Source organism: Nilaparvata lugens, chromosome 7, assembly GCF_014356525.2.
Source record: "Nilaparvata lugens isolate BPH chromosome 7, ASM1435652v1, whole genome shotgun sequence".
In the NCBI taxonomy this organism is placed as follows: Eukaryota; Metazoa; Arthropoda; class Insecta; order Hemiptera; family Delphacidae; genus Nilaparvata; species Nilaparvata lugens.
In genome coordinates, this window is record NC_052510.1 from 1,412,499 (window position 1) to 1,440,341 (window position 27,843).

General features: G+C 36.0%; 1 protein-coding gene across 1 annotated transcript in view; it reads left to right on the forward strand.

The window, feature by feature from the left end:
- The window catches only part of LOC111044615 (neurogenic locus Notch protein), a gene marked incomplete in the record, with an annotated part of 280,748 nt that overhangs the window by 22,254 nt on the left and 230,651 nt on the right, over positions 1-27,843 (forward strand).

The window sequence follows — 27,843 nt, forward strand, 5'->3', positions numbered from 1 at the left end:
CTTATGGTTGAACATAAACGTGAACTAGAAACTGTTACAAGAAACATTACCTATCAATTGAAAGGTCTCTTTTGAAACAGGTTAGTTGAAATTCACCAGGCGAAAGTTTATGAATAGTAATAGCACTGAAATTTATTGTCTATCGCAAAAAGATGTTTATCTATTTTGCCGCAGGCAAAATCTAATGGCAATGGATGACTGTAGTTGTTTGTTTTATCCGACATTCTCATATCTAGATTTGATAGATAAGTTAGACCAAGGTTATCTACTAGTTACCTTCTAAATCACATGTACTAAAGTTGGAAAAAGAAATATTTCTGGCAAAGACAGAAAGAAACTTTCCCAAGACATTAACGGAATATGTATGAAGGGGATTAGCATCTAGATCTACATAGTTTTACAGACATTTGCAACTAGTTGTGAGATCAGCTAGCTTATAATGATGAAACATTCACCTATTTAACATCTATAGCGAGGTCCACGTTATAATGGCAGTGGAGAAAGATAGCAGAACAACGTTGCCGATACTCTGTCTTGTCAATGCCTTCTGTAGACGGTTGTAGCTGATACAGGCTTTTTTATGTAATATTAACTGTTCATTCTCGTTTAAAATAATCAATTATATTTTATCAAGCAAGAAATTATATTTCTCAATAATTTTCATGATTATGAATAATTATTTTGTTAATGAATTATAATTCTACATTGTTAAAAGACGATGTGGCAACAGACTAAAGTGAGAAAGAGATAGAGCTATCTGCTTTACCATTGCTACCATTACCATTGCTAATCAAACACTGTCATTATAACGTGGACCTCGCTATAGATGTAAGATAACTGATCACGTCAGTGGCAATGATAGGACACCATAGTTGCCACGTTCCTTCCTCCACAGCCTTCTGTAGTAGATTCTTCATCTTCTACCCCAAGCAGTTTACTTCAAAAAAATGCAACATCATTTTCAGAAAACAAATTATGATAATAGTACTGTGGTACGACAGAAAACACTTGAAATAACACTACCATATCAACGTTCATGAAATTCTTGTGTAAGAGATCCCTGACATGAAAATTCCTCAAGAAAATGTTAGAATAGCAGCCAAGATATATCAGTATTATGCATAGGAGTGGGATTAAAAAAGTTGGGACAGATTATATGATACCTTGTAGACATCTCCTGACTTCTTTATATCCCCTGGATTAATTCCTCATGTAATTATCATTATTGCTGGTTTACTTTGTCGGCTTTACTTTTTATAGGTGAGTCTTGACTCGAGTCGATCCCCGTTGAAATATTATACCGTAAATGTTCTCGTAAATGTACTGACTCAAGTAGTTAGTTTTTGACGGTATTTCAAACGAGTCTTGGGAATGAGGAATTTGTAGTTGAAGAAGATGATGAAGAAGAAGAGGAGGAAGAAGCAGAAAAAGTAGAAGAATTAGTAGAAGACGTAGAGGAAGAAGAAGAATCAGGAGGAGGAAAGTGAACGGTAGTGGAGGATGTAGAAGAATGAGAAGTGAAGGAGAGAAAAAACGAAGAGTAAGAAGTCGAAGAATTAGTAGTAGAAGAAGAAGAAGAAGGATTGAAGAACAAAAGTGGAAGAAGTAGAAGAAGTAGAGGAATGTGAAGAGGAAGAAGAGAAAAATCGAAGAAGAAGACGAAGTGGAAGAATTAGTAGTAGGGGAAGAAGAAGAAGAAGGATTGAAGAACAAAAGTGGAAGAATTAGTAGAAGATGAAGAGGAAGAAGAAGAAGCATAAGGAGGAGGAGAGTAAACAGAAGTGGAAGAATGAGAAGAGGAAGGAGAGAAAAAGCGAAGAAGATGAAGTGGAAGAATTAGTAGCAGAAGAAGAAGAAGAGGGAGGATTGATGAACAAAAGTGGGAGAAGTAGAAAAAGAAAAAGGAGTGAAAAATAAGAAGGGATTATGTCCTCAGTTGACGGGACGTGACGAATGAGAGAGAGAGAGTGTTTGAATGTGAAGAGGATAGAGTGAGAAGGAGATAGTAAAATAACTTGGCACATGTTTTGCAAGTATTAGACTTGACGTTCGTTTTTTATTGTACCATCTGAGTGTTCTTATGCTGTACATTCATTTCATCAAGATGGCATTTAGATTGAAGAGCTGTCCTCGGTCACTCTATCCTCCTTCTTCTTCTTCTTCTTCTTCTTCTTCTTCTTCTTCTTCTTCTTCTTCTTCTTCTTCTTCTTCTTCTTCTTCTTCTTCTTCTTCTTCTTCTTCTTCTTCTTCTTCTTCTTCTTCTTCATCTTCTTCTTCTTCTTCTTCTTCTTCTTCTTCTTCTTCTTCTTCTTCATCCACTTCTACTCCTCCAGCTTCCCTCAATGATAATAATTCTGTTCTCAATTTGCAGCCATCTTGTTTTTTTCTGTGCCACAAATGCGTGCATAGCTTAACTGATCTGAGAGCAGTTTTGATTTTTTCGACCTTGACGGTCTGATGTATCATAGTGAGGTCCACGTTGTAATGGCAGTTCTTGGATTAATGTTGGTGTTGCTATCCTTGTCTATCATTCGACCGAGCAGATAGCGCTGTCCTTCTCTAGCTCCGCAACGATGCCAGATCGGGTTTCAACAATGTTGAAGTATAATTAATTAACAGAATATTTTCCTATGATTAAATAGTAAATTTTAACGATTTTGTTCAGATATTTTGTTGATAAATTATACTATTCTACACTAGTAGTTCTGTGAACAGTAGACCTCACGCAGTATTCTCATCCACAAGTACCTGATTGAAACTATAGGCCTTATGGAAATACAGCAATTGACTGGCTTCTCCACACATCTGTGTAATCACTTGTCAGCTGATTTATGGTGAATAATTCTATAGTCTGATTTTTACTCCAATATTGGCGTATGAGGGAGGCTCCTTTTTCCTTTTATATTATCCTTGAAATGCAAAATTTCCAAAAACCTTGTATATACGTCGACGCGCAATTAAAAAAGGAGCATACCTGTCAAATTTCATGAAAAACTAGTACCGCGTTTCGCCGTAAATGCGCAACATATAAACATTTGAACATTTAAATTTAAACATAAAGAGAAATGCCAAACCGTCGACTTGAATCTTAGACCTCACTTCGCTCAGTCAATTATCAGGAAGCGATCTGGTGACGAGCTAAAGAAGGATAGCGCTATCTGCTTCATTGGATGATAGAGTAGGGTAGCAACACCAATGTTAATCAAATACTGTCATTATAACGTGGACCTCACTAGAGTAATATGTAAAGCAACATGTGATAGGCTAGAAAATCGTTGCAACTTGTTATGCCAACATGCAACAAGTTGTAGAAACTTGTTGCAACGTCCAAAAGCCCCTGACGACTTTTAGGAAACATGGCTTCCTCCTTATTTTTGAAGGTTTCTATTCTGAAATGAAGAAGAAGAAGATAAAGTAATCACTCCTCTCAGAAAACCATGACTATCCATATATCCAACAAGTGTCTGTGGTATAGCAGACTAGAAAACAGATAGCAACAGGGAAGTAGTAGGCGAAGAAGAAGAAGATGAAGGAGAAGAAGATAAAGAAGAAGAAGATAAAGAAGAAGATGATGATGATGATGACTCTTCACTCCTCTCAGAAAACTAGAACTACCGATATATACTCCTCCAACAAGGGTGAACACTTTTTCACAAGGAGGAGAGCAAGGTCTCGCCGTCATAATAAGTATGTTGTCATGGATGCATATATCGATATCCATAGCTTAGAATCGATAGTTGCTTATTAGAATCGATAGTTCAGTCACGGAATACAATCAAAGACAAACAAATAGGTTTATTATCACATATTTATTTATTTGTTGATACAATATTACAAATCATAATGAATATGATGGGGATAGAACAACAGGCATAGCCCAAAACTATTCTGTTCACAAATTTTGATTAATAATAAAATGTCCGAAAAAATAGGTTATGTTCTTACTGAGGAAAGTTAAAGTTCAATTTCTGTCCAAAAATATATATGAGCTAGAAATTTTGAATTTATAATGTTTAAAATACCAAATTATAGTCAAATATTGCACTTAATATCACCGCACTTTGAATAAATTAAGTTATTTCAGAAAATTTTGAAGCCAAAAATATACACACAACTTTCCACTAGGCACAAACGCTGAATTATCTATCTATATATATATATATTATATCCTTATCTATAGTTCAATGTACTGTATTTACAGAATACTGTATGTACTCCGTGGTTTAGTAGCCTAGTTTGCAGAGCAACTGTTATGAATTTTTGATATTAAAATTGAAGTGCTTAAAATCATATTCATTTAAAATAGATTACTTTTTATAGTAAAGTCACTACCGTAGCGATCTTTTAGTCTTGTACAAGACTGACAGATCATTATTAAAAGAACAATATTTGAAGCCTTAAATCTTTGTTCTTTTAAAGTAACTTACTAATTAAGGCCCGGTTGCACAACAGCCGGTTACATTTAACCCGTGATTAATCACGAGAAAAATATCATTTCTACATAACCTCTAGACTGTGTATTCCAAATTAAGGTTTAGAGCAGTTTGGGGCTAATGCCTGTTGTTTCTACCTGGATTATATTTGTATATGAATAAATAAATAAATATTTAGAACCAGTTGCCACTTTATGGTCTCTCATTTCAACAACTACGTCGTTTAATGTTTTACAATTATTTACATAACGCATTTTCATTAATCCACTTTCAGCACCATAACATAAACATAATCAACTCTTGGAACATGCACTGTAATGCATCTGCCAATCAACAATGATCAAAGTATAGTTGTCAAATCAACAAACTATCGATTCCAAGCAACTTGGATTTCGATATAAGTATTCATGACGTCATTTTATCATGACGTCAAGACTCTGCTTTCCTCCTTGTGAAAAAGTGCTCACCTCCAACAAGTGGCTGGAGTATAGCAGACGAGAAAACATATAGCAAGAATGGAGAAGAAGAAGAAGTTGAAGGAGCGGGAAGTGTAGAAGTTCGTAGTTGAAAAAACAAAATTGGTATGGTGTTTCTGGTCTAGCAGATAGACAGACATAGAGAGTGGTGGTGTATAAAAGCAAAAGGGGATGGAGGCTTCCAACAAAGGCCGGGTTTGGGATAGAGAGTGTGTGTTAGAGAGGGAAGGAATGAGGTCGAATGGTGCAGGAGTGAGAGAGAGGGAATGATTGATAGGGGTCGGGCAGGAAGAAGCAGATGTTTAGCTTGTAACCGTCAAAAGGTCTCCCGGTGGCGAGGTTACAAACCCTGAAAGATTAGTTTCACCAAAATATTCACTGATAGTTTGATGTTTGCAACTGATGAAAAGTTTTTTGATACGATACAATGATACTGATTTTTATAAGACACAATTTAATTGCTTCATATATAAAAATCTACTTTGTGAAAATAATTGAGGACTGAAAATTTTGTGAAGTGAACAACTACAAGACTTTTGGAATATTTAGTTTGTTTTTTGGTCGTGCAAAACTATTTCTTTAATATGTGAATATTTCCTATTTTTGTGACAATAATGTGAAATATTTCTTCTATATTTGGTTTTGAAGCATCTAAATTTAAAAATCTACGTTGTAAAAATAATTGAGGACTGAAAATTTTGTGAAGTGAACAACTACAAGACATCGTATTTCGGACTATATGTAACCTTATCTAAATTTGGGAGAGGAATAGCACAAGTTTACCTTATTTTTATTCTCCCTATCATTTTGATGATGTACTTAAGTAGTGTCAGTTTGTACTTACTACCGCCTTTGTTATGACTTTTCCCCCCCTCTCCCTGCACCCATCCTACCTGCCTGAGAGAGAGAGAGAGAGTGAGAGAGAGAGAGAGTGAGAGAGAGCCTCTTCTTCTAAGGGGGCGGTTGAGGGGGGAGGATAGGGGGGCAGGAGCGGGGGAGGTAGGATGGGTGCGGGGGAGGGGGGAAAAGTAATAAAAAAACGTCCCAGTATGTACAAACTGACACTACTTACTTATTGTATCAATCAATAAAGTATAAAAGAATATTGGATACACAGTCCATTAGAAATGCCTCCAGAAATTGTGACAACACAGAATACTTAGGCCATTAATTTAGTAAGGTACTGCTTAGTATACCACACATTATACATGTATCAACAGCTGGTACTGTAATACTAATTAAGATGCAACGACATGCTAAGTCGTGATTAAGCTTGATTTCGGACTTACTTGTCTACTTAGCGGACTTGGCTTGTTTGCGCTGCTCTCAACTTGATCTAACTTTCTTCTTCTTCTTCTCATCCTCCTCCTCCTCCTCCTCCTCCTCCTTTTACTTCCTCCTATTATCTTCCTTCTTTTCTGCTCTAATCCCAATAAAATTACATATAAATTAATCATCTTCTCTCTCTTTTTCTGCTGTTCTCTCTTCCTCTTTCCCGTATCAACTCCTCTCCTTCATCTGTCTCAAACTCTTCCATTTCTTTCTCCTGTCTTTCCCTTATTTACTAACCCTGTCTTCTTCCTTTTCCTGTCCTGTCTACTTCCTTCTTCTTCTCGCTCAGCCTTCAATTTTTCATTCTCGATTTAGTTTTTCTCTGGTATTGAATAAGATCCTCATTCCATGGATAACATTAAATCCTAGTTTTCAAAAGTTCCTTTTTAATTTTATTGCTCTTTCTCTCTATCCTGTCCTCCCTACATAATCTCTGTTTCATCCTACTTTTTAAAATTTTATTCTTCCAGTCATACCTCTAATATCTAATTAGCCTACTATTAATTTTGTTCTAATATTTGACTACTCTTGTTTGTCGTTATTCTTCCATTCTGTATATTTTGTTTATCTTTATTCATTTTATTCATTATCCATTCACCTACAAGTAACTATTCTGATCTCATAGAAATTCATTTCTTATAATATGCATTATACAACGAATAATTATGCCAATTTTTGTTCTTGTTCTACTTAAATTATGTTCTTTTTCACTGTCACTCTTCTTAGAACTTTATCGTCACTTCCCTTTGTCCAATCTCTCTTGTTAAAGCTGAGTGACTATAGTCCTCTCATTTCCTTGATCTCTTATCTCTCTCTCACTCCCTCTTCCTCACACCATGTCCTCTCCTCACTGACAGACTTTCAACCTGGTACTTAGCATAGCGGGGCTTAGCGTGCGCGCCTGCTAAGTCCTTAGCGGACTTCATTTGTGTGACTTGCTTGATCAGATTGTCTCTCGCCTTCAATTGCTGTTTAATTAGGACACCACTCCCCCTCCTGATTGATAGATTGTCTGCAGCTCCTCATTAACGGCTAATTAACAGGTGGCTCAGATGCCACCTACCAACTCACTTCTTGTGTGTCTTATTTACAAGTCTTTTGAATAGTTTCTGACGATTTCAAGCTAATAGAATTCAATTTATTTATTTATTCATTCATATACAAATACAATGCAGGTGAAAACAACAGGCGTTCGCCCAAAACTGGTCTAAACCTTAATTTGGAATACACAGTCTAAAGGTTATGTAAATGATAACTTAATTCACATACTATTTTGAGACCAAGAGAAATGTATCTACTACAATTCTGAATTTATCAGGTTAATCAATTCCAAAATTCAAATACAAACGAAAATCTTCCTTCACAATCACAAAAAATATTAAAAATTCACTTAAATCCACAAGCGGTTTGAACCCAGCATTTCTGCGAGCCGGACGGCCTTAACTTTTTGCAAATTTATTTGCAAAATAGGGATTTTAGCAACCGCTCTTATAAATATCAAATATATCACATCACATATGAATGGTTGGCGATTCACACCATTACATAATGTCACTCAACAAATGGGGCAAAAATTTACATCTTTACATAATGGCCATTTAATATATTATCATTTAATTTATATATTAATTTTAATATATTCAATTTTAGTGTGGGATTTGGCTTGAAACTTGACGTTTTCTTTGTCGATTATTCTTTCCCTGTAGCCCTATTACCATAGGTAAAGAAAGTATTTGGGGTAAGGTAAGGAAGGTAGTTAAGGAAAGTATTTATTTAAGCCTCTGTCTTGAAAGCTTTCCAAAAGAAATTAAGGTACCCCAATTTCTAAATTTCTATACGTTACAAGGTCCCCTGAGTCCAAAAACATTATTTTTTAAATATACCACACATCCAATGTACAGTTTTCAATTTTATTCAGGCCCGGTTACACAAAATCTGTCAAATTTAACGGCGATAACATGACGGTTGAAAGCCACTATAACCAATCAGAATAGAGGAAGAAGTCTTCAGAAAATAGAAATAAAAATAAAAATATCATTACCCTTTTTAAAAAGACGATCTGGCAACAGAGCAAACCGAGAAAGAGATAGCGCTATCCACTTTGTTGGATGATAGACAAGCATAGCAATACCATTGCTAATAAAACACTGCCATTATAACGTGGACCTCACTATATCTGTATATTATATATAAAAGCGAAATGGCACTCACTCACTGACTGACTGACTGACTCACTCACTCACTCACTCACTCGCATAACTAAAAATCTACCGGACCAAAAACGTTCAAATTTGGTAGGTATGTTCAGTTGGCCCTTTAGAGGCGCACTAAGAAATATTTTTTTTGGCAATATTTCAACTCTAAGGGTTGTTTTTAAGGGTTTAAAGTTCGTCTTTTAGCATGTATATTCTTCTTCTCCCAATCTCATAATTATAATTGAAAAATTCCATATCATATGTTACTATAGAACTATAATCTAGATAGAGTACCTCTTCGAAACAGTTGTTAACTGGCAACTAAATTAATAATTTTGTCAGTTGAGTTGACTTTGTTAGGTTGGCACCAAGTTGGAAATTTAAATGCATTTACCGCGGAAAAATTGATTGGACACTGCTACTTCAATCCTGGGAATATTATATTACTAGCCGTCAGGCTCGCTTCGCTCGCCATATCCGTTTAGTCTGGACCCCCGACTGGATTGTCCCAACATATGATAAAAATGCTCAAATGAAAAATGCAGGCGAGCGAAGCGAGCCTGCTGATCTCATTCTTGCACGATCCAGTCGGGGGTCCAGGGGGCGGAGCCCCCTGGCTAGACGGACATGGCGAGCGAAGCGAGCCTGACGGCTAGTCTTCTACTATTTCTATCACTTTGATAGAAAATTAAGTTTAATCTGTCAACATTCCTCGTAAGAAACACCTGCCAATTAGTATTCAAACAACGCTGTCAGGTTGAACTGAAACATGTTACAGAAAATCGTGCAAATTTGTATAATGTGCAATCGTCTTACGACCAACAAGATAACAGCTGTGTGTAGAGTGTGCACTGGGCCTTATTTTATCTAGACTGGATTGCACACTATTTTCCCACAGAATACAGAATGTCTCGTTATTGTGAGGTCCACGTTATAATGGTAATGGAGAAAGATAGGAGAATAGAGTTGTCGATTCTCTGCCTTGTCACTGCCTTCTATAGAGGATAGCTGATACCGGTTTATCTGATATCAACTGTTCATTCTGGTTTGAAATGATTAATTACACTTTATTCGTCAAGAAGATATATATCAATCAATTATTTAATAATACATTTCCATAATTTGGTTTGAATATTTTGTTTAGCCTAGTTGAGAAGTTGATATTGTGGTAATTATTCATATTGAATGAAAAAGACTAAGAAATTGTCAAAAAACCACTGATTTATTGATAATTAGAAAGACCGGTTTCGGTTATTACACCATTGTCAATCTCTAATAAACTTCAACTAAATACAAGAGCAGCAGAATTTATACTAGTAGGCGATTACTGCTATTGGTCGAGGGCATGAACGCCTGCCATTGGCCTAGCTAGACAGTCTCCTCCCCCTCAACGGAGTGACAAAATGGCGGCTTAAGCAACAGAATCGCCATGATAATAAAATTTTACTTTCAGTACAAAATAAGAACCAAGAAAACAAGTGTGAAATATAATATAATATAGAACAAGTGTGAAATATATATATTCTTAGTCTTTTTCATTGAATATTTTGTTGATTAATTACATTGTTGAAAAACGATGTAGCAACGTTGGAGAGGTAGAAAGAGATAACGCTATCTGCTTCGTCGAATGATAGACAAGGAAAGCTTCACCAATTTTAATCAAATACTACCATTATAACGTGGACCTCACTATAATTTAGATTGAATATTTTGTTGAATAATCACACTGTTGAAAAACGATGTAGCAACGTTGGAGAGGTAGAAAGAGATAACGCTATCTGCTTCGTCGAATGATAGACAAAGAAAGCAGCACCAAAGTTAATCAAATACTACCATTATAACGTGGACCTCACTATAATTTAGATTGAATATTTTGTTGATTAATTATTACACTGTTGAAAAACGATGTAGCAACGTTGGAGAGGTAGAAAGGGATAACGCTATCTGCTTCGTCGAATGATAGACAAGGAAAGCAGTACCAAAGTTAATCAAATACTACCATTATAACGTGGACCTCACTATAATTTAGATTGAATATTTCGTTGATTAATTACATTGTTGAAGAAGGATGTAGCAACATTGGAGAGGTAGAAAGAGATAACTCTATCTGCTTCGTCGAATGATAGACAAGGAAAGCAGCACCAATTTTAATCAAATACTACCATTATAAAGTGGAGTTCACTCTATTACTTTAGAATAAACAAGACTTACCCAGAAGGCTCCTTGTTCAAGCACTACTAAATGGACTTCAAGCATAATCGAGTACTTATGTTTTAGCATAAGTTCCGTGATATCATAAATATATTTACCACTTATGGAATGACAGTTGCGCGTATGACATTATAGCGCAGTATGCCGTCACTATAACCATAAACATAGTCACTATAACCATAAACATAGTCACTATAATACGATATAGTCGTTCCGTAAACTCGAGACTCGACTAAGAATTTCTAATGATGTTTCACGCTTTTCAACAGAGTTTCTATATCTATATATGGCACTGATGTGGTCAGTATAATTCCGTATCGTACATAGAATGTATATCTATATAAATTTACAGATGTTTCTGTATAGTTAGTTACATATTCCAACACAGTTCCTATAGGTCCACGATATGATGAGAGTACATTGCCGATTCTCTGCCTTGTCAATGCCTTCTATAGAGCATATTTCCTCAAATAGCTTAAAGCTAGAGGGATTAAACATATATATGAATTTTGTATTTAATGAGATTTGTATTGAAATTGAAATAAATAAATAGCTGATACCGGTATATCTGATGTAATATTAACATTGTTCATCCGTGTTTACAACTAGTAGTTCTGTGAACATTAGACCTCGCGCTCAGTGAGTTACATTGACCTGTTGTTATGTTTTCTCAAAAATTAATAAATAATTTATCAATTAAAAATGTCTAGAAAAAATCCTAAATAAACATAGAGCTTTCTGTCCTATATCGTACCGTGACGTATCGTCCCGGAATGTGAGTGTGAGCGCTGTTATCAGGTCTGGCTGCAACTGTCTACAACGTTGATGGAAAGATACAATTTTCAAGATGTTTGATGTTTTTGAACGGGTAGTATTATAGTCAACTGTCTACTAACGTTAATGGAAAGATACATTTTCAAGATGTTCGATGTTTTTGAACGGGTAGTATTATAGTCCACTAGACAGCTGATTTATGATGAATATAATTCTATAGTCTGATTTTTACTGTAATATTGGCGTATGAAGGAGGCTCCTTTTTCCTTTTATATTATCCTAGAAATGCAAAATTTTCAAAAACCTTGTATATACGTCGACGCGCAATTTAAAAAGGAACATACCTGTCAAATTTCATGAAAATCTATTACCGCGTTTCGCCGTAAATGCGCAACATAAATCATATAAACATTTAAACATTAAAAGAAATGCCAAACCGTCGACTTGAATTTTATACCTCACTTCGCTTGGTCAATAAATTTACAGATGTTTCTGTATAGTTACATACTCCAACACAGTTCCTATAGGTCCATGTTATGATGAGAGTACATCGTTGCCGATTCTCTGCCTTGTCACTGCCTTCTATAGAGGATAGCTGATACCGTTAAATCTTATGTAATATCATCACTGTTCATCCGTGTTTACAATAACCAATTATATTCTATGTCTCACGAAAATATATTTTTCAATAATAATAATAATATCGAGTGATCTGGCTGGCTCAGGTCTGGTGTCAGAGTTTTCAGGTCGCAACTGATTAATTTCAGGGCCTCTGACATGACCTTACGACTGTTTTTTAGGCAGCCGGGACCGACGGCTTAACGTGTCCATCCGAAACACGGTAGTGGCCCGAGAAAAATATCTTGCCCGGGCTGGGATTCGAACCCGGGCCTTTGTATTACAAAGCCAGCATCTTTTTCAATGTAACTGATGAATTTTCATAGTTGAGATTGAATGTTTGTGGATTAATCACATTTCTACATCGTTATAAGCGATCTGGCAACGTTGCACAGCTAGAAAAGGATAGCGCTATCTGTTTCGTTGGATGAGAAACAAGGATAGCAACACCATTGCTCATCAAATACTGCCATTATAACGTGGACCTCACTATATACTTATTTACCGATGTTCCTTTAAATCCATCCCACATATCTTACACAGTTTGTATATCCATATTTGTGTCCTATCTATATAGCTGCAGTAATGTTCTCTCCTTATAGTAACGTTGTTCTATAGCTGCGTAATGTTCTCTTTATAGTGTTGTGCTTTATTTATGAGTTCTGCTATTTACAGCACTTGTAAGTGTAGACAAACTTGTAGAGACACTTGTAAATGACAGCTTCTAACCGTCATTTTGTCCAACTGCGGATCATTTTATGTATCCTTGTTCATTGAGCAAATGTGTTGCCTTTGCTGCTTTATATAAGTTGTTTTACTTGTATTTGATTGACAATGAGGGAGCGAGAGAGAGATTGATTGATTGAGTACTTTATTTATGTAGATTACAATATATACTGGCTTATATATATATATATATATAATATATATATATATATATATATATATATATATATATATATATATATATACGAAATGGCACTCACTCACTGACTGACTGACTCACTCACTCGCAGAACTAAAAATCTACCAGACCAAAAACGTTCAAATTTGGTAGGTATGTTCAGTTGGCCCTTCAGAGGCGCACTAAGAAATCTTTTGGCAATATTTTAACTCTAAGGGTGGGTTTTAAGGGTTAAAGTCCGTCTTTTAGCATGTATATTCTTCTTATTCTCTTAATTATAATTGGAAAATGTCCATAGCATATGTTAATATAGAACTATAATCTAGAGAGAGTACCTCTTCGAAACAGTTGTTAACTGGTAACTAAATTAATAATTTTGTCAGGTTGGCATTAAGTTGAAGATTGAAATGCATTTATCGCGGAAAAATTGATTGGGCACTGCTACTTCAATAAGAGCTATTCGCTTCGCTTGCCATAATCGTTTAGCCAGACGTTTAGTCTGGACCCCCGACTGGATCGTCCTAACATATGATAAAAATGCTCAAATGAAAAATGCAGGCGAGCGAAGCGAGCCTGCTGATCTCATTCTTGGACGATCCAGTCGGGGGTTCAGGGGGCTGAGCCCCCTGGCTAGACTGATATGGCGAGCGAAGAGAGCCTGACGGCTAGTACATTTATATATACAATAGCTTACAATACAGAAAAATTATAGAAGAATTTAGGCTACATAAAATAGACTAAGAAAATAATGAACTGTATATGATATGAAAAATGATAAATTTGGAATAACTAAAGATAATATTGTTTTGCATCCACATAAATTGGTGGAGCTTTAAGGTGTGTACAGATATACGCGCCGCGAACATGATCAATTCACTTTTAATCAGCTGACTATATCTGTATTTTTACAGAAACGGTAAGATACAGAATGATATAAAAAGCTTGTCATCAGCTGATTAAAAGTGAATTGCTCATGTTCGCGGCGCGTATATCTGTACGCACCTTTAGACATATTATCAATGTCCAATCTTCGGAAAGAATATTCAATAGAGAGAGAATATTCAATTGATTGATTGATTGATCGAGTACTTTATTTAGGTAGATTACAATATATACTGGCTTATACACTTATATACAATAGCTCACAATACAGCAAATAAATTATAGATGAATTTACATAATATAGACTAAGAAAATAATTATTGAACAGTATATGATATGAAAAAGCAATTTGTAATATAATAACTATAGATAATTATATTGTTATTCATCTACATAAATTGGCGGAGCTTTGGACATATCAATGTCCATTCTTCGGAGAGAATATAAAAAATATTGAGAGAGAGAGAAAGAGAAATTTATATAAATCATATCAACCAATCTATAATTTCAAGCCAAATAGTAGCTAACTAGAGATTGATTATGATGTAACAACCGATACTAGTATTTCAAATTATTTAAGTAATTCAGTGGCTTCCACCATATCAAGTATTTCTAATTCAATCAATAATTATAGATTATAATTAAAGTAATTTAAACTACCGTACTGTATTGAAAGTATAACCAAGGAGGAAGATAGCATTCTATAACCAACAACAACTTATAACCCACAAGAAACCATTTCTAATCTAATGCCTGATTATGTAACACTTAACCAAATAAGACGAAATGGAAATATCATATTATATCAATAGATTCTAAACTGGGACAAGCGTTACCTCTAGATAAACTGAAAAGATTTCTATTGAAAAGATAAGATAGACTCAGGCAGACCATTCTAGAGACATCACGACTTGAAACAATTGATAAAGTATTCGGATAGACTGAGTGAGAAAAATTGATTTAGTGGGTAGACAGAGAGAGAGAGGGAGAGTGATTTGAATATTGATAATAGAGAGAGATGTCTGGCTGAGAGAGTGAGTAAACCAAAGAAATGTGAAAAATAGATAAAGGATCAATTAAAGAGACTTAAATCATAAGAGAGATTAGAAAAGATTTCTTTATTTATGTTCTTTATTTATTATTTATTTATTTAGAGAAATACATTAAATGAGAGAGTCTGAAGGTTAGTGAACCAGAAATGATTGATGAAGGAATGAGAAAAATAATTGATAAAGTAGATAGAAAGAAAGAGAGAGTTAGACAGCAATAAAAGAGAGAGACGTGTAGATGAGAGAGTGAGTAAACGAGTGATGATTGATAAAGTAATGAGAAAAACTCATGAAGAATATAGAAAGAGAGTTGGATATTAATAATAGAGAAAGACATGTAGATAAGAGAGTGAGTAAACCAGGAATGGATTGATAAAAATTAATGTACTATTTAGAAAGAGATTTAGATATTTATAAAATAGAGAGAGTTAGACGTGGAGATTAGAGAGAGAGATTGATTGATTGTCTTTATTAGGGCGGAGTTAGGACTCCTGCTCCTCTCTGCCACACAACCCTAAGACCCTGAAGAGAGAGAGATTGATTGATTGATTGATTTTTTTATTTTTCTGCTGGCAGGGTTGAAACCATTTGGTTCCCTCTACCACCCAACCAGGCCAACACAATTACATAGCATCAATATAAATAGTCTACTTCTAAAGGTGCGTACAGATTTACGAACCGCGAACATGAGCAATCAACTTTTAATCAGCTGATGCCAAGCTCTATATCTATATCTTATACCGTTTCTGTAAAAATACAGATATAGTCAGCTGATTAAAAGTGAATTGCAGATGTTCGCGGCGCGTATATCTGTACGCACCTTAAGACAACAACATAAAAATAAAAAGGAAAATTGCATAACAAATGCAATTTAAACTATTTTTACTTTCTTTGCCCTATTACCATAGGTAAGGAAAGTATTGCTTTCCGAAAAAAATTAAGGTACACCAATTTCTAAATTTCTATTCGTTTCAAGGTCCCCTGAGTCCAAAAAAGTGGTTTTTGGGTATTTGTCTGTATTGTGTGTGTGTGTGTGTGTGTGTGTGTGTGTGTGTGTGTGGTGTGTGTGTGTGTGTATGAGTGTATGTGCGTCTGTGTACACGATATCTCATCTCCCAATTAACGGAATGACTTGAAATTTGGAACTTAAGGTCCTTACAATATAAGGATCCGACACGAACATTTTCGAACAAATTCAAAATGGCGGCTAAAATGGCAAAAATTTTGTCAAAAACAGGGTTTTTCGCGATTTTCTAGAAAACCACTCCAACGATTTTGATCAAATTCATACTAGAAAAGTCATTGATAAGCTCTATCAACTGCCACAAGTCTCATATCTGTAAAAATTTCAGGAGCACTGCACCATCTATGCAAAGTTTGATCTTAGATTCCCAATTATAAGGCTTCAGATACTATTTAAACAAAAAAATCGAGTGGAAGAGATTGAGCATGAAAATATCTACAATTAGTGCTCAGTAACATTTTCACCTAAAATTGAAAATAAGCTCGAAATTCGAGAAAATGTGATTATCCAATATTGCAAACTGTTGGCAACTGCTGATTCTATTAAATGATTCACTATGAAGAGATAGCAGATCTCGTTTGTATCCAGCGTTATTGTCCTGTCACCAGCTGGCTCAGATCTTAGAAAAGTAGACTTGAGATGCGCGGGAACACTAGCGTCAGTTGATCAATTTTCATAACGGCAAGGAAAGTTGTGTGAGTGCACCACTCCAGATTTTTTCAAGTGTTCTTAGCAAAAGTTCATAATTTCATGAAAGTATTCATTTCTTCTTTGTAAAAGTCCTTCTTCTTCGTAAAAATAATCTTGAGGTTTGAGAAGATTAAAATGTTCACTGTTAAACTGTTGAGAGAGAGGGGAAGAAGAAAAAAGAGACAGAGAGTATACTAGCAATGATTGAGATGGCATTGGAAGCACTCTGAATAGAACAACTCCTCTTAAATGTTCAGTAAATGAAAGAATGAAGATTGAAACGTCGCTTTCAAATCAATTAATTAACTTGGTCAAATGAATCTGTCGTCTCAGACAGTAGGTCCTCGTCTACCTCCTCCTTCTCCTCCTCCTCCTCCTCCTCCTCCTCCTCCTCCTCCTTCTCCTCCACCTTCTCAAAGTTCCCAGGTGGCAGAAAGGAGAGAGAGATAAATGAGCACGACGTTAATTCAATTTGAAAGAAATCGAATCTGGGATCTCGCAGAGCTCTAATCGAAACGTGACTCTCCAAGTAGCTGCTCAGCTGCTGTGCTGCTCAGCTGACAGCCTTTGCAGGCTTTGAACGCGCTAAATGGGTGACTTTGTTGTTATGACTGTATAATATTGCAGGCTGCAGATGAAGGGGAACAGTGAGAAGATGAAGAAAATGAAGAAGTATGATAAAGAGGAATAGAAGGTTGATGAGCTAGAAAATGATGGATGAAGAAGAAGAAGAAGAAGATAAAGAAGAATAAGATAAGAAAGAAGAAGAAGAAGAAGAAGAAGAAGAAGAAGAAGAAGATGATGATGATGATTAAGAAGAAGAAGAAGAAGAAGAAGATGATGATGATGATGATGATGATGATGAAGAAGAAGAAGAAGAAGAAGAAGAAGAAGAAGAAGAAGATGATGATGATGATGATGATGATGATGATGATGAAGAAGAAGGAGAATGATAGAGTAGTAGAAGGATGATGAGCTAGAAGACGATGAAAAAAAGCAGAAGAATAATGTTAAAGAAGATCGATTGATTGATTGAGTACTTTATTCATGTAGATTATGACAATATATACTGGCTTATACACTTATATACAATAGCTTACAATACAGCAAAATTATAGATGAATTTATATAACTGTATGTGATATGAAAAAAAGCAATCTGTAATAACTGTAGATAATTATATTGTTATGCATCTACATAAATTGGCGGAGATTTGAACATATCAATGTCCATTCTTCGGAAAGAATATTAAAAATATCCTTCCCACTAACTCTCTACCAAAAGTGAGTGAGAGGACAATGAGCTAGAAGATGATGAAGAAGAAGGAGAAAGATGAAGAGGAGTAGAAGGATGATGAGCTAGAAGATGGAGAAGAAGCTGAAGAAGAAGAAGGGCGATGATGAAGAGGAGTAGAAGAAGAAGAAGATGAAGAAGAAGAAGAAGAAGATGATGATGATGATTAAGAAGAAGAAGAAGAAGAAGATGATGATGATGATGATGATGATGATGAAGAAGAAGAAGAAGAAGAAGAAGAAGAAGAAGAAGAAGATGATGATGATGATGATGATGATGATGAGAAGAAGAAGAAGATGATGAAGAAGAAGAAGAAGATGATGATGATGATGAAGAAGAAGAAGAAGAAGAAGAAGATGATGATGATGATTAAGAAGAAGAAGAAGATGATGATGATGATGATGATGATGATGATGATGATGATGATGATGATGATGATGATGATGATTAAGAAGAAGAAGAAGAGAAGAAGAAGAAGATGATGATGATGATGATGATGATGATGATGATGATGATGAAGAAGAAGAAGAGGAAGGATAGGAGGATGATAATCTCGAGTATGACATCTTCTTATCCTATCTCTGTTCTATGCTATAACTAACTTAATTTTTCGTATTTTACTGTCTTGAACTTATGATCTGTTTACTAACTCTGTACATTTTTGTTCACAGGTGAGAACGAGACCACTATCTTATCAGCAAAAGATGAGCCAGCCAACCTTGGACATTGTATGGGTAATCACCGGCAATCTAATCAGTTTAAATAGAATCGATTTCAATTTCCGTTACTTTAGTTGTTCAGAGAATAATTACTCTATTGGAATAAGACAGTTCAATGTATTGGTAATAGAGAGTACCATAGTGAAAATATAGTATAAGTTTGTTTATTGACCGAGCGAAGTGAGGTTTAAGATTCAAGTCGACGGTGTGGCATTTCTCTTAATGTTTAAATGTTTGAATGTTTATATGTTGCGCATTCACGGCGAAACGCGGTACTAGATTTTCATGAAATTTGACAGGTATGTTCCTTTTTCAATTGCGCGTCGACGTATATACAAGGTTTTTGGAAATTTTGCATTTCAAGGATAATATAAAAGGAAAAAGGAGCCTCCTTCATACGCCAATATTAGAGTAAAAATCATACTATAGAATTATTCATCATAAATCAGCTGACAAGTGATTACACAGATGTGTGGAGAAGCCAGTCTATTGCTGTATTTCCATAAGGTCTATAATTTCAATCAGGTACTTGTGGATGAGAATAATGCGTGAGGTCTACTGTTCACAGAACTACTAGTAATATCGTGTGACCTGTTGGCTCAGGTCTGGTGTCAGAGTTTTCAGGTCGCAACTGATCAATTTCAGGGCCTCTGACATGACCTAACGTCAAGTATTAACATAACAGTATTTATAGTTTTCTATACTCGATGGTTCAGGCTTGTTCTTGGGAGGGATATTTCAAACTAACAGAGGTAACCCGTGCTGCAGAAGAGTCTTGGCAAACTGATAACTTGACCTACTGAAATATCGATGAATTTGAAATAGGCGTATAACCATCCTCGGTTAATTAAGAATCTATATGCAAAATTTCAAGTTAATCAGTTGAGTAGTTCAGACGTGATGATGTGTCATTCGTGAATTTCCTAGATAAATAAGTCAAATTCATTTCATTTGAATCTCTTTTTTCCACAAACGCTATCTCCCTGATCTAAATCATTTCCCAGGCTATAGTGAGCCCCACAGAACAATGGTAGTATTTGATTAACATTGTTGTTGCTATCCTAGTCTATTATTCGACAAAGCAGATAGCTCTATCATTTTCTAGCTCCACAACGACGCCAGATGGTTTCCCAACAATGTAGAAATATAATATTGGAAAAATATTCAATCTCGAAAATGATGAATAATATTCAATTGCAGATGACATCGTGCTCTGTGAACCTACCAAAGATCAGTTGAAAGAAAGGCTGGAAAGCTGGAGGAAGACTTTGGAGGAAAGGGGACTGAAAATTAGCCGATCAAAAACAGAGTACATGGTATTGGGAAACAATGATGGGCTACCCTTACAGCTTGAAGGAAACCAACTCCAACCAGTTGCAAGTTTTAAGCACCTCGGTTCAAGTGTACAGAGAGATGGAGGGCTTGATGTAGAAATACAGCATAGAATAAATTGTGGATGGATGAACTGGAGAAAAATGAGTGGTGTTCTTTGTGATAAGAGAGTGAATTGTCAAATGAAGGGAAAAGTTATAGATCAGTTGTGAGGCCAGCTATGCTCTATGGAACGGAAACATGGTCCATTTCAAAGAAACAGGAACGAAAGATGGAAGTGACTGAGATAAGAATGTTAAGATGGATGTGTGGGGTTACAAGAAGGGATAAAATAAGAAATGAATTGAACAGAGGCACTGTACAAGTTGGACCACGGGGAAAGAAATTGCAGGAGACAAGGATGAGGTGGTTTGGGCATGTACAGCGACGGGAGAAGGATTATGTTGGACAGGATTTGGTTTTGGATGGTGTGAGAGGACGAGGTAGACCTAGGATGAGGTGGGGAGATAGAATAGCAATGATAGATAGAGATAGAAATGAGATTCAATCTCAATTATGAAAATGTAAAATTGAAAAATATATTGTCTCGACGAATAAAGTATTATTTGAAACAAGAATGAACAGTTAATATTACATCAGCTATCTTCTATAGAATTCAGTGGCAGAGAATTCAGTGGCAGAGAATCGTCAACGCTGTTTGTCCTATCTTTCTCGACTGCCATTATAACGTGGACCTCACTTCAGACTTCAGTAATGCAGCTGCAAACGACTCTATTGCATTGTTGTAATGTTTTGAAACTGAACTGCATGCCCCATAAAGAGATATGGGAGAACAGTGTACAACATTGTGATTAATTGACAGTGTGTGCTTAGAGACAATTAATAACAATGGGCTTGATTGGCTTCACTAGCCTCAAGTCCTTTCTACTTAACTTCCTCAGTATCAAAGTCTTGCTCTTTCTCTATCTCTCTTATTCTAATTTTTCTCTTTCTTAATTGATTTTCTTCGTTATCATCACCTCTTCTCCTTCGTCTTCTTTAAAGTTGGATGGCAGAGAGGACCTACAGCCCTAACTTCGTACTTGATAAAGGCAATAATTTTATCCAATTCTCATTCTTAGCCTGGTATTCTCCTAAACCATACTACTTCAACTTTGATTATTAACTGAATTTTATTTGATGACTATTAAAACTTTGATTAAACCCATTTTCTAGCTACCTTTTTCCTCCTTCTTATTCTCCTTTACATTCTTTGTCTTCTCTTAATCTCCTTGCTTCTTTTTCTCTATCACTTCCTCCTTCTTTTTCACCACCATCTCTACCCTGTTCTTCTTCCCAACCCTCTCCTCCTTCTTCTTCTTCTTCACCAATTCTTCCGTCTTCTTCTACTTCTACACCATCTCTCCCCTCTTCTTCTACACCATTTCTTTCTTCTTCTCTTTTCTTCTTCTTCTCCAACAACTCTTCCCTCTTCTTCTTCTTCTACACCATCTCTCCCTTCTTCTTCTTCACCACTATCTCTTCCCTCTTCTTCTTCTTCTTCTTCTTCTTCTTCTTCTTCTTCTACACCATCTCCTCCTCCTTCTTCTTCTTCTTCTTCTTCTTCTTCTTCTTCTTCTTCTTCTTCTTCACCACCATCTCTTCCCTCTTCTTCTTCTACACCATCTCTTCATTCTTCTTCTTCTTCTTCTCCACCATCTCTTCCTTCTTCTTCTTCTTCACCTCTTTCTCATTTTCCTGTTCTCTCACTCTATAGCAGCGAGCAATCCAGATCTTACACTTCAAGTTTCACAGCAGGGGTTTCGACTGATTTAGCTGTTATCACGACTGTTGACTTGCCCGCTGCTCTTTAACCTCAATCTTTTTTTTCTCTCTCTCTCAAACACTCTCTCTGTCTCTCCAAAGGCGACAAGCCTAGTAACAATTAATAAAATAAAGTCTATCTATCACTCTCTGTCTCTCCCTCTCTCTGCTAGAGTTGTCTGGCAGAGAGGACCTGGAGTCCTAACTCCGCCCTTTATAAAGGCATACAAGCGATCAATCAATCAATCACTCTCTCTCTCTCTCTTTCCTGCTCTAGAGGTGATTTGTCTCTATCTATATCAACTCTATCTCTCTCTTTCTTGCTCCTGGAGTGATTTGTCTCTCCTTTCTAATAGTCATTATAATTGATGACAGCAATCAATCATGTGTCGACTGATCACCGGGGCAAATGTCAACCCAACTGGATTCAGAGCAACATTGACGAATTGACATGAAAGTTGTCTTCAAGTTGTGGGAGGAGTCTATATTATTAGATGCCAGTGATCTTTGAAATAAAACTAGAAAGTTATAATCGGTAAATACTATATTGAAAGTCTTTGAAATAAAACTAGAAACATATAAGCAGCCAATACTGTACTACTCTATTGGAAGCAGACCCTAAGCTATTTGATTTTAAAGTTTGATTTCTGTGGTCATGGTCTGATGGCTATAAGTACTATCATGGAAAAAATATATCATATGATATTTATAATATATCATAAATATATAATATATATATGATATAATTTGAAAAAATATCATATGATATTTTTAATTCAAGGTATAGTGAGGTCCACGTTATAATGGCAGCGTTCGATTAGCAGTGATTGCTATCCTTGTCTATCATTCATCAAAGCGGATAGCGCTATCTCTTTCTCGCTTTGCTCTGTTGCCAGATCGTCCTCTAACAATGTAGAATTAATAAGTAACTAGTAGTTCTGTGAACAGTAGACCTCACGCAGTATTCTCATCCACAAGTACCTGATTGAAACTATAGACCTTATGGAAATACAGCAATAGACTGGCTTCTCCACACATCTGTGTAATCTTTACTTCAATATTGGCGTATGAAGGAGGCTCCTTTTTCCTTTTATATTATCCTTGAAATGCAAAATTTCCAAAAACCTTGTGTATACGCGCAATTTAAACAGGAACATACCTGTCAAATTTCATGAAAATCTATTACCGCGTTTCGCGCAACATAAAAACATAAAAACATAAAAACATATAAAGGTTTAAACATTAAGAGAAATGCCAAACCGTCCACTTGAATCTTAGACCTCACTTCGCTCGGTCAATTATTATTACTATAAATACTATAAAACAAATTTATTCTTCCATCACTGCTGAATCTCAAGTGGATATCATTCAACAAAATTCAAATAACGCATATTTAATGTGGAATTCCGAATTTCTTCAAGTGAACATCCTTCAATGTATTTCAAAGATTTCATTGATTTCTTCAAGTAATCAGTGAACAGGATTCGACAACCTGAATTACCTGAACCGGTAATTGATTAATGAGAATAATGAACCGGTAATAGAGAGTAATTTAATCATGTAAATGAAACCAGATGATTATCGTGTACTTTCAGTACATTATAGAACAGTGCAACATTCGAGGAATTCCCTAGCCACCTTCTAAACATGTATGGGAATGGCGCCTAGTGAAGAATCCTGTGAGATAGCAAAATGTTTAACAAAAGAATTACACTCACCCAAACTGATGCCAACTAATTGGCGATAGGAGAAAGCAACCATCAACCAAAAGAAAATTAATCAATAGTTAATTAAAAAGTTGGATAACTTCTCACGGAGGAGATAATTTATTTCAAAGGTGATGGATTGGTAGAAGGATTAATTAATATGGGAGATGAGTGAAGAAGAAGAAGAAGAAGGAGGAGAAGAAGACGACGAAGAAGAAGAAGGTGGAGAAGAGGAAGGAGGATAAGATGAAGAGAAGAAGGAGATAAAGAAGAAGTAGAAGATAAAGAAGATGATGATGAAGAAGATAAAGAACAAGAAGAAGAAGTAGGAGACAAGAAGAAAAAGAAATAGGAGATGAAGAAGAAGAAGATGAAGAAGAGAACCATGTTGAGTTTAGGTTTTTCAACTGCCTCCACATATTTCTGTACTAGCAGGTAACCCGTGCTTCGCAAGGGTTTTTCTTAAAACTTGACGTAATGAAATCTAGAAGAATTCAAAATAGGCCTATGTACAGTGAGTCAGTCATTCTATCAGGGCTCGAATAATTTTGAAATTTCAATTAAATAAAAATGGAAGAATATAATTTCTTTATGTAAATAACAACACCTTCATTGAAAGACATATTAAATGCATTCGTTTTCATATTGCCGATACAGCATTGATGAAACTGTAGACGTTTATTTAGCATTTGTCTCAAAAATTGTTCTAGCTGAAAAATTAATAATCCATGCCACGTGTAGGCCTAAACATTGCATCAGGAAAACGAAGTTTCAAAACTATGTTTTTCAGGTAGAAAGCAATATAGAAACAGATGTTCTTTTTTAAATTTCGACAATATGATTTGGTGATTTTTTAATGAAATCGAATGTACCATTAATGAAATTTAAACATTGATTCTGAAAAAATCTAGGAGGAAAATTAAAATTTGGGTTTCCAGGTGCACGAGATTGATATTTTTAGAATCTATGTGCAAAATTTGGAGATCTAAATCATTCCAGTTTTTCCGGTATGCAATCCACAAGTTGACATGTTTTGATGCGAACACACGAACAAACACAACCCTACTCTCTCTTATTATATAGATGTGTAGTATCAGAGAAAACTCATATTATGTTTGGTTTATTTTCTCTTGATTAAAGATTTTGATATCTCTGATAGTATGTATATGAATAAATAAATACATTTCTATAGTCGTCATTTTTTTATATTCATTTTTCACAAGCAGTGAGTTGTAATTTTGTGGCAGAATTATCATGATCGTTAATATTTAGGTTTATGGGGAAATGAAACTGATTACTGAGACTTCATTTTGTTGAATGAAAACTTCTTGATATGCTGTAATAATCACTTTCTCTTTATTAAAACAAATTGTGATACTGATCGTTTGTTGAACTGTTATCTAAGTTCAGTAAGCTGAAGGCCTCACATTGAGTGTAGCTCGTTTAATGTATGGGCTGTATAATGAAGCTCTAAGATTGGTCATTAGCTGTTGACCAATGAAGGTTGAGCTCGACTCTCATTGGTCGAGACTAGACACGCCCTATTTTGTCAAAATATGGGCATTAGAACCATTAAATAATGAAAAAAACTTTGAAGAGAGATTTTGTTATATTGTATTTTATGATGTGTGGCTCTGTTAAGAAATATATAGACAACTAACCGTCAGGCTCGCTTCGCTCGCCATATCCGTCTAGCCATGGGCTCCGCCCCCTGGACCCCCGACTGGATCGTCCAAGAGTGAGATCAGCAGGCTCGCTTCGCTCGCCTGAATTTTTCATTTGAGCATTTTTATCATATGTTAGGACGATCCAGTCGGGGATCCAGACTTAACGTCTGGATAAACGGATATGGCGAGCGAAGCGAGCCGCGGACGGCTAGTAATATAATATTCCAAGGGATAGCTCTGATTGAAGTAGCAGTGCCCAATCAATTTTCCCGCGATAAATGCATTTCAATCTTCAACTTGGTGCCAACCTAACAAAGTCAACTCAACTTAATGCCAACCTGACAACATTATTAATTCAGTTACCAGTTAACAACTGTTCCGAAAAGGTACTCTCTCTAGATTATAGTTGTATATTAACATAATTATGGTATGGACATTTTTCAATTATAATTAAGAGGATAAAAGAATATACATGCTAAAAGACGTACTTTAAACCCTTAAAACCACCCTTAGAGTTAAAATATTGCCGAAAGATTTCTTAGTGCGCCTCTAAAGGGCCAACTGAACATACCTACCAAATTTGAACGTTTTTGGTGCGGTAGATTTTTAGTTCTGCGAGTGAGTGAGTGAGTCAGTCAGTCAGTGAGTGAGTGAGTGCCATTTCGCTTTTATATATATATATAGATATAAATTTTCCAATGTTATCATGTCTATATGATGTCCATCTATAATTATTATGTACATTCCTCTCCATTCCTTTATAATATTCTTAATTAATAATCATTTTTTTTAATGGTTCATACAATAAGTACATCATCAAAATTACTGGGAGAGAGAAAATAAGATAACCTTGTGCTAGTCCTTTCCCAAATTCAGATACATAGTCCGAAATAGGTTGTCTTTTTATTCGCACAAGTCTATCGCAGTTGAGGGAACCATCCTCAGCGGAGAGACTAACTTACATTCCGCCGCTTCAAAGCGATATGAGAAGGCAAAACCTTTTTTCTGCACGTCTTCAGCCTCCCTATTTCGATCGGTGGATTCCGCTATTACAAACATTGCGATGGACAGGGGGAAGGGGGCTATTAGAAGCGGTAAATTCCTTGCTAATGCGTGTGCGTGTGTGTGTGTGTGTGTGTGTTTTTCTCGTGGAACCTGTATCTGAGTCGGAGGCCTGAGATTCACAACATTGGTCCTGCTAAAGGAGTCTACCAGTCCACTTCCATTTTTGATACACCACTTATGTTATACCACTTTTTTCTCTCCATCGATTGGCCAGGCCCCTACATTCTCATCTCCTCTTCTTCTTCTTATTTTTCTTCTAGATCTTCCTCCTTCTTCACCACCATCTTTACCCTTTTCTTCTTCCCAACACTCTCCTCCTTCTTCTTCTTCTCCACCAACTCTTCCCTCTTCTTCTCCTTCTACACCATCTCTCCCCTCTTCTTCTTCTTCCACACCATTTCCTCCTTCTTCTTCTTCTCCACCAACTCTTCCCTCTTCTTCTTCTTCTACACCATCTCTCCCTTCATCTTCTTCTCCACCAACTCTTCCCTCTTCTTCTCCTTCTACACCATCTCTCCCCTCTTCTTCTTCTACACTATTTCCTCCTCCTTCTTCTTCTCCACCAACTCTTCCCTCTTCTTCTCCTTCTACACCATCTCTCCCTTCATCTTCTTCTCCACTATCTCTTCCTTCTTCTTCTTCTTCTCAACCTTCTCTTCCCTTCTTCTTCTCAACCAACTCTTCCCTCTTCTTCTTCTTCTACACCATCTCTCCCTTCATCTTCTTCTCCACTATCTCTTCCCTCTTCTTCTTCTTCTCCACCATCTCTTCCCTCTTCTTCTTCTACACCATTTCCTCCTTCTTCTTCTTCTTCTCCACCAACTCTTCCCTCTTCTTCTTCTTCTACACCATCTCTCCCTTCATCTTCTTCTCCATTATCTCTTCCTTCTTCTTCTTCTCAACCATCTCTTCCCTTCTTCTTCTCCACCAACTCTTCCCTCTTCTTCTCCTTCTACACCATCTCTCCCTTCATCTTCTTCTCCACTACCTCTACCTTCTTCTTCTTCTCAACCATCTCTTCCCTTCTTCTTCTCAACCAACTCTTCCCTCTTCTTCTTCTTCTTCTTCTACACCATCTCTCCCTTCATCTTCTTCTCCATTATTTCTTCCTTCTTCTTCTTCTCCACCATCTCTTCCCTCTTCTTCTTCTACACCATCTCTTCCTTCTTCTTATTCTCCATCATCTCTTCCTTCTTCTTCTCCACCATCACTTCATTCTTCTTCATCACCTCTTTCTCCTTTTCCTGTTCTCTCACTCTATAGCAGCGAGCAATCCAGATCTTACACTTCAAGTTTGTAGATCTTCTTCTTCTTTCTCGTCTTCTTCTTCTTCTTCTTCTTCTTCTTCTTCTTCTTCTTCTTCTTCTTCTTCTTCTTCTTCTTCTTCTTCTTCTTCTTCTTCTTCTAGATCTTCTTCTTCTTCTTCTTCTTCTAGAACTTCTTCGTTTTTTTTATTGTGATACCTGCTAGTGCATCATCTTTTCTCCTTTCTTTTTCTTTTTCTCCTTTTGGTTCCTCTCCTCCTCCTTCTCCTCTTTTCTTCATCTTCCTACCTCATTTTCTTTCTCAACATCTTCTCTTCTTCTTCTTCTTTTTCTTTTTCTCCGTTCTCCACCTTCTACATATTCTTAGTTCTCTTCTTGTGATACCTGCCAAACCAAACCAAAGAC